Source organism: Camelus dromedarius, chromosome 2 (genome assembly GCF_036321535.1).
Source record: "Camelus dromedarius isolate mCamDro1 chromosome 2, mCamDro1.pat, whole genome shotgun sequence".
Taxonomy (NCBI): Eukaryota; Metazoa; Chordata; class Mammalia; order Artiodactyla; family Camelidae; genus Camelus; species Camelus dromedarius.
Window position 1 is genome coordinate 100199602 of NC_087437.1, and position 6022 is coordinate 100205623.

Consider the following 6022-nt stretch of genomic DNA (forward strand, 5'->3'; position numbering starts at 1 on the left):
CGGTGTGTCTCAGGACCAGGTCATGTATCATTGACAGGAATATCGTGAAAATCAGGATGTGATTTCTCAGTGAATCTCATCAGGGTTTTCAAACTCAGCAAAGAAAAGACAAAAACAAAAGCAAGTATTAAGCCCGAGAAATTTCTAAAAGTTAAGAGAAGGACAATGAAGGTAGAGTAAAGAACCGGGAAGAATCAGAGACTTTACCCTACTCACAAGCCAGTATATGAGCCTGCCAGCTTCACGGATGCCAGCAATAGATGCGAGACTCTTGGATCAGAGGCAGAGGATCTGATTACTCACAGAATAGCTGCCTGGCCACTCTGGCCCCCTTGCCCTTCAGTTTCCCCGGTGGTGACAAAGAGTGGCCGGGGGGATGCTGCACAGACAGAGGGTTTGTATCACAGCTGAGAAACGCTGAGTTTGGGGGACCCTAGTCTTTTATAATGGACTGAAAGCAAACACGGTTGAAAGACATTATCATACTGGACAGTAATCAAGCTTGCCCTCTGCCCTGGAGGGAGACACTACTGCTGTCTTCCAAGGCTGTTCACTACATGTACATCCTTGAAATGGTGATCAGGAACACAAGTTGTCAGTGCCTCTGCTCATAAGATGCACAGAAATGCACAAGACCCCTGGAGAAAAAGCCCATAGCCAACCGCCTCTGAAAACAGCTACACAGTCATAATGGAGGTAATGCTGGATGTTGACTTAACCCAGAACTGTGGCTTAAATATACCAGGAATGGGGAGGAATGGAAGAGTGTGTTCAAGAAGGTAGAATGACATAAAAGCTAGGAAATTCTAATGTTCTACAGTAAAAAAAAAATAATAATAATTAGATAACATCTAAAATAGAAAACCAAGAAAGAAAAGTAAAAGTGTGTTTTTTTAAAAGGAGAAATAACCAAAATGTAGAATGTGGTATTGCCTCCAAGGTGCAGTTTTCATGAGATGGGAAAGTTGGAGCAGGTAACGACTGTTTTTTCCATCAAAATAAGCTATTTGACAATTTGAACTATGCACATGATTATTTTCATAAAAATTAAAACACAATTTAAAAAGATAGATTCTGGGCCACAGTAGTTTTACTATAATCATTAGATTATGGCTTGAGGAAATTGAATCTGCCCCCAAATATCTCTAAGGACCTAATAGGAATACTGGCACCTTATTTTTTTTTGAGAAGTGGCTTCTAAGGGTACAAAGCCAGGCCCCTTATCTTAACCAGATATTCACTGCAGGTCTACAGGACACGGCCCAGCCCTGGTAGGGATGACTGGGTTTCCACTCCAGCACTCTCTCGGCTCAGTGGACTACGCGCCCTCTTCAAAGGATATAGGGAGAGAGAAAACGACCTCATTGCTGGTGTGGTGTCTGCAATAATCTCTCTTAGCTGCTCTGGGCTGTATTCACAACAAAGAAAACTTGACTTTGTGCAGCCCTCCAGGCAATTAACTCTCAGGAGTCTCTTCATCTGCGCCAAGCCCCAGTGGACAGGAGCAGGCGGGGGTGGGGAGAAGGTAGTAGTTCAGAAAGGAAGCTAATATGTTGGAATTTTATAAAGAGTCAGTGTTGTTGGCTCAATTGTTTCTTCCACATATAGATCATTGTACTAAAAAATTCAAAACTTATGGAAGTGTATAAAGTAGAAAGCTCCCAGGCCTATGAATAGGAAGGAATGAATCAAGAAGATGACAGAGAATGCAAGGAAAGGGCTGGCTGGAGTCCACTAGATGATATAAATAGAGACCCCAGGATGACAGCTGTGCACAGGCACAGATGACAATCAGCGCCAACCCCTGTTGATCCAAAGGCTCTACAAGAAATTTCCTCAGGTACAATGTAATGTCTAGAATACTCAGATAATTAGCAAATACAGTGTTGAACGGTTTCCAAATTGGGGCATGCTGACAGTGAGAGTGAACATTGTATATTACACCACATCCACACACACCAACCTAGTGGTATAGACAAAAGAAAGAAAAGGTAATTGGTGCTCACTTGGGCAGCACATATACTAAACTGGAACGATACAAAGATTAGCATGGTCCCTGCACAAGATGACATGCAAATTCATGAAGCCATCTACATTTTTTAAACGAATATGTATGTGTGTATATGTATGACTGAAACATTTTGCTGTACACCAGAAATTGACACACTGGAAACTGACTATACTTCAATTAAAAAAAAGAAAGAAAGAAAGAAAAGGTAATCATAATTTACTACCTGGTAAACCTGTGAATATTTTTATAGTAATTTAAACACTGAACACTGAATACTAATCCAGACAAAATTCCAGTATAGCTGTGTGGAAAGATGAGTTCATGGAAAGGACACACAGGTACGGTGGGAACTGGGGGAAGAAGAACTAAATCCTCGTCTTCCACCGTAAGAAACTGACAGATGATGCATACAACGGATAAATCAAGAAGTAGGCAGAAAAGCACATTACATGCCATTTACAGCTAAAAATGTAAATACAAAATTTAGCGGTTAAAATGGGTGAATATAGTTTCTTCTTGGGGGAAGACAAAGGGCAAAGAAGAAACAGCGGATTGCTGGCTTTCACAACTATTCAACTCTTTATGCTCTACACATTTATATTTTTGATATAAAAAGTTAAAAAGAGAGAGAGAAGAGGAGAGGAGAGATGGAAGAGAGGAAGGAAAGAAGAGAGTAATGTATTTACTTTTCATCTGGTAAAACTAAACATATTAATAGAAATGTCAAGTCCAAATTACATTTGGCGGGATTTTCCAAGGCATATTTATTTTGTTTTGGTGGGTTGCAGGTAAAGGAGTGGGCAAAGTCTATACAAGAAATAATACTCCTTCATGTTTACAGGAATAGAGAAATTAGAGCAAACTAAGCCAGTGCTGGAGTGTAATTTTTGAGATATTTAACCACTCTGAACCTCAGTCTCTTCATCTGTAAAATAAAGGTAAGGCCTTCTTTACGTATGCCCTACCACAGTTAAGTACATGACCTAAGGAGGACACAACAAATACTGGAGCTACCTTTCCTCTAATGTCTAGGGGCACGAGGGAGGAGAGTGCAGGGGACCTGCCTACTTTTCCTTTTACGTGAAACCAGGTTCCATGCTTCCTATCCTTATTTGGGATACAAGAAGCAAGTGAAGAAATTAGCCTATTGAAGACCACCTTTCCATTCACATTAGAGGATTTGAAAAATCAGTCCAATCCTCGTGTTCTGCTTTTTCAAGTTTGAATCTGGACTTTATTAAATCATTGGCAGAGAATTTTTCTAGTGACATTGTCAAATCAAAGGCTAGCCAGGGCCAGCTGGATTGCCCTGTTGGGGAATGGTCTCTTAACAGAGACTGCATGATAATGATAACTCATTGGTGTCCCTTTTCAGGAAAGCAGGAAAGAACATAACACCATTTGCAGCAACATGGATGTTCCTGGAGAATGTCATTCTAAGTGAAGTAAGCCAGAAAAAGAAAGAAAAATACCATATGAGATCACTCATATGCGGAATCTAACAAAAGAAAAAAAGAAGAACATAAATACAAGACAGAAACAGACTCATAGACATAGAATACAAACTTGTGGTTGCCAAGGGGGCGGGAGGTGGGAAGGGACAGACTGAGAGTTCAAAATTTGTAGATACTGACAGGTATATATAGAATAGATAAACAAGATTATACTGTATAGCACAGGGAAATATATACAAGATCTTGTGGTGGCTCACAGCAAAAAAAAATGTGACAATGAATATACATATGTTCATAAATGAAAAATTGTGCTCTATACTGGAATTTGACACAACATTGTAAAATGACTATAACTCAGAAAAAAGAAAGAAAGAAAGAGAGAAAGGAAGAAAGGAAGAAAGGAAGAAAAGTAAGCCAGTTGTGGGGGAAGGGTATAGCTCAAGTGGTAAAGCACATGCTTAGCACCCAAGAGGTCCCAGGTTCAATGCCCCGTACCTCCTTCAAGCAGAAATCAATGAAGAAACCGAATCACCTCCCCGTCAGGAACCAGACAATGCAAGCAAGACTTGAGCTTTGGTTTCTTCCACAAATGCTTTTGGAATCAATGTCTTTGTCTTGACTCTATGCCGAGGAGTGGAACGCATGGGCCTGAGGGGGGTTCAATGATGAGGTTTTGGAGAAACCTCCATACCGTTTTGCATAGTGGCTGCATCAATTTGCTCTCCCACCCACACTGTACAACGGTTCCCTTTTATCCACATGCTTGGCAGCATATGTTTGTGTGTGTGTGTGTGTGTGTGTGTGTTCCTTGGGAGAATGGCCATTCTTATAGCTGGGAGATGGTATCTCATGGTGATTTGGATTTGCACTTCCCTGATGGGAGCGATGTGGAGCGATTTTTCGTGTTCCTGTGGGCCATCTGCATTTCCCCTTTTGGAGGGAGGTCTGTTCATTTCCTCTGCCCCCTTTTCAAAATGGGGAGTTTGTTGGTTTGCTCTTGAATTGAAAGACATTGGATTGAAAATGTTGTGTCACCTTCCGGTGCAGAGCATGAATGTTTTTAGAGGGCATTATGGTAAGTGAAAGAAGTCAGGCAGACAAAGACAAGTCCTCTAAGATACCACTTCCATGTGGAATCTAAAAAAGGCAACCACTGCGTGACTATCCCGGAAAGGAAACAGACTCCCAGATGTAGAGAAGGAACTAATGGTTACCGGTGGGGAGAGGGAAGGGGGAGGGGCAGGGTGAAGGTGGGGGATGGGGAGGTACAAACTGTGAGGTATACAGTCAGCTCCAAGGATATATATTGTATACCATGATAGATCCAATGGCAATAGATCCAACAGTTGATAATATCAATCAATGGAATATCACCTTTAAACATTGGGAATCACACTATGGTACAAGTGTAGGATGTCATGTCTTACATGAAACTCTACCTCAATTGGAAACATATGATTCTGTAAAAGAAACATGTCAATACATCAATTCAAAACAGAAAAAAAAAAAAAGCCATAAACTACATAAGAGACCTGCAAAGGAACAGGGTGGGGGCTTGGGGATTAAAATTTTTTTTCATAAATTAGCAGATGATGATAATCAGGAATTCTTCATCTTTTCTCTTTGGGTAACATCTGTAGTGGGATCTTGTATTTGTGTAGAATAGAATACACAAAGATCTTAGGACCTAGAAAAATGTTTGCAATCCTTAAAAGACATAACCCCAATTCACAGACATAGCAACTGTTCAAAGAAGTCAAGAGCTTTACACGACAGTACAGTTATTGTAAAAATGGATTCCATTTCCATCACTGCACTTTCCTCTTTAGTTTGCATACATAAGTGTGTATTAAAACTGTACCTTTGTGTGCTGTAGATTCATGTCACTGCATCGTTTTGCTATTTAGGAGCTAACTAACAGATTTTACAATTACTTTAAGGAACTCTCACAAAAGTCATGCTTTCTATCTAGATGAGACAGTTCAAGGGTTGAATGTAAAAGGGAGGCTAGGTGTTTTGAGAAAATAAGAAAACCATCTGGCACCTTGTTATTAACTCTAGAAACAGAAACGAGACTGTTGCTTGCCTCCATTGTATTGTTCACAGGTTCTTCTCTGAATGCAGAAATGTCAAAGATGTTTTGAAAAAACCCAGAAAGTTGATATGCAACCTACATGTGAAATTCTTTCTCCCTACATTGAAGCCTGAGGATCTATAGCCCTGCTACTTAAGAAACACACATGCTGTGTCCAAAGGAAGGAAAATATAACAGCAGACATCTGAATCAATCGTCCATCTAGTTTTCCAGCTTGTCATGGCTCCTTAGACACCATTTGAGGAATTCTCACAAATGGAACTGATTTACCATAAAATGTGCCTATTTTCCATTAAATCTTGCCCGTTGCTTCACTGAGGCACTGAAGTTACCAACGTTTCATCTGTTGACCCTGCAGGGCCACCTCTTGGTCTTGTTATTTCAGAAAATGAACCACAGAGAGGCCTTGGAGGAAGAGGTTTTATGCGCATCGGTTATTTTGCACATTGCTTAAACTAGAGC

The 6022-nt window shown here is 40.4% G+C and overlaps 1 non-coding gene across 1 annotated transcript; it reads left to right on the forward strand.

Moving 5' to 3' along the window:
- Nucleotides 1-1998: 1998 nt before the first annotated feature.
- Nucleotides 1999-2100, forward strand: LOC116155883 (U6 spliceosomal RNA). Its single transcript, XR_004139787.1, has one exon. It is a non-coding gene; the product is annotated as a U6 spliceosomal RNA (small nuclear RNA).
- The last annotated feature ends 3922 nt before the right edge of the window (nt 2101-6022 follow it).